Genomic DNA, 3,062 nt, shown 5'->3' on the forward strand with positions numbered 1-3,062 from the left:
AAATGTAATTTTTCCCACAGAAGTCACATTTGAAACGCCTTTAGAGCAGATGTCCCCGTCTATGTCTTTGCATACTTCCCGAATGGGAAAAAGTCTTTTCACAAACTTCATATTCAAATGCTCTCTGGCGTGAGTGTACCCGAATGTGCTTTTTTAAATATTCCGACCGTGAGAATTACATTCCACAGACATCACACTTGTATGGAATTTCAGCGCTGTGTATACATGAATGCCTCTTTAAACAACTCGAGTTTATGAAACACTTTTCACACTGATCGCATTTGAATGACCTCTCATCCGAGTGAATGCGGGAGTGATAATTAGACTTGCCACTTGTGAGAAACAACTTCCACACAGATCACTACTGGATGCAGATGGCAGTGTATCTGATTCAGGGGGTAGTGGAGCGGGAATAACAGGACCATGAGGTACGGGCCGAATGGCAGAGGGAATATTAAGATATACAATATCTTTCTTGTTTTTAGCAGTATATCCAGCTACCTTAACTGTACAAAAATAACAATCGTCTCCATGATTTGAAGGTTCCCTCCAAATCATAGGGATACCAAAGGGCAATGACTTCCTTTTTCTATTTTTCCAACTCCTCAGCTCTTTAACACAACTACGACATACTTTATGGGGGTGCCAGTATTTGTCCTGGTCTCCAAACTTAATGCCAAAATATTCAAAGTAAGTATTCTTTACAAAAGCTGCTATAGTCTGTCCCTGTTTTACTAACATATATGGCCCGCATATATAGCAAAACAATTTTGAATCATTTACACAACCACGTTTCGACATTTTTATGAAATAACACTATTATGTTGTATTCTCGCAGAAAAATGACAACTCACACACTTCACTTTTACACGACAACCAACAACACAAAAGAGAACTTATATTTTTTTTTTCACCTTTTAAAAGGAGATAGGTTTATTAACTCTTATTATCTATTATTTAAGCTTGGTAATATGTTAGACCTAACAGGGTCTGTAATATAATATATTTGTAAGAACTGAAGGTTGTTACTCTCAGCTGGAAGAAGGTTTTGTCACCAAACGATACCATCTGAAATAAGATGTTGCACTGCGGTATATTATTTAAATAGGGGAATCGATAACTGATGTACTGCTATAAGTATCTACCCAATTTTATTAATTTGTTTCTTTAGTAGGTTATTTTACGACGCTTTATCAACATCTTCGGTTATTTAGCGTCTGAATGAAATGAAGGTGATAATGCCGGTGAAATGAGTCTGGGGTCCAGCACCGAAAGTTACCCAGCATTTGCTCGTATTGGGTTGAGGGAAAACCCCGGAAAAAACCTCAACCAGCTAACTTGCCCCCATCGGGAATCGAACCCGGGCCACCTGGTTTCGCGGCCAGACGCGCTGACCGTTTCTCCACAGGTATGGACTTAATTGGTTGTGGAGGCTCTTAAATCTCAGGAGGAAAAATCTTTTCCAGCAGCGCAATATATTCAGGACTAATTTACAAACATGTTAAACGGATTATTCTTGCAACGAAAACAGACGCTCCCTGGACCAAATAGTCGTACCTATTTTAGTTATGTAATTACTTCATTGTTTCATGTGGTATTGTATGACGTTATTACTGAAATACCTATATTTTTGTTTTTATTGTAACATTCGACAATAACTGACCGAGTATATAACATCTCGCGCTCAAGAGAGGTGGAGTTCGGGGTTTGAGATGGCTTACAAACCACAAGTAGTACGGTACTAAAGATGTTGCTTTGTTAATTATTCAATATGGAGTATTGTGCACTACATAGAACTGTTACCTATTAAGTATACATTACCGTAGATCACACAAATACGCAATTAAGCATGAAAAATATGTTATGTTACTGAATAATTAATACTTAATATGTGCCGCGTGTATATTTGTAAAATTATTCCATCTCCAGCTTTCATTCTTTCATAAAAAACGCAAAGCAAATCAGACATCAATTTCAGTATGGTACCTCCAAATAGCATTAAATTTAACTGCAATACATACAGCTAATTATTAGTGTCAATATTATATAAAGTTTTATGTGCGTAAGGTTCTGTTTAGTCGTACCTTATATGCATTTTTTGTGGCCTGTCCTCGATTCACTCATGAGCTTCTGTAATGACATAAAGCCTACGCACATCTACAGGAAATACACATTCCAATGATGAAATAATTATTTAAATATATTAAATAGTTTCTTGAGATTGCCTCATGCAAACACACAAACATTCTCTCTTTATAATAAAATAATATGTAGTATATTATAAACACATATAATATAATATCTGTATATTAATCCGATTGTTGTCCAAGGATTCCAAGGCCGCCCTTAAATAAATGCAGTCATTTGTTTTATCTCAATTACTGCTATATTGGTGGCTAATCTGACGTGGCCAAAATATAAAAAACATTGTTATTTTAAAACTGAAATATCTCTCCATATGGTATTGCAGATTCCCGCACGGAAATATTATGTACTTCATTACATCACAGTGATATCAGTCCTATCAGAATTTTGCATGGAATAAAACTTACAGGAAGTCATTATTAAGGAAACTTTTGTTATGTAACATTTCTCATTAAAATGAATAAGCGAGATATTTCGATTTATTTAATTCAGGCCCCCTTATAACCGCCCCTCTAAATAAAGTATTTTGAGTAATATATAACCTATAAAATCTAAGCTACAACAAACTTCATTTGTATTCCAATTTCCATATAAATCGATTCAACCTTTATCGCGTGAAAATGTAACAAACATCGAGACAGACAGACATACAAAGAAAAATATCAAAAAAGCGATTGTCGGTTTCAGGATGGATAATTATACATGTTAACACCAATTATTTTTGGAAAATCCAAAATTAGCAGAAAAATTTTGGATACAAATTTATTAGCATAGATGAACGCTTATCTATTGCATTTATATAAAAAAAAAATATTGCTCAAAACTTGTTTGAGCACTGTACACAATTCCGCGGAAACAGATAATGTAAAATTAAAACTAACACTTATTGCAAGCGCCTTAATATCAAACAAAATATA

The sequence above is a fragment of the Periplaneta americana genome, chromosome 16 (genome assembly GCF_040183065.1).
Source record: "Periplaneta americana isolate PAMFEO1 chromosome 16, P.americana_PAMFEO1_priV1, whole genome shotgun sequence".
In the NCBI taxonomy this organism is placed as follows: Eukaryota; Metazoa; Arthropoda; class Insecta; order Blattodea; family Blattidae; genus Periplaneta; species Periplaneta americana.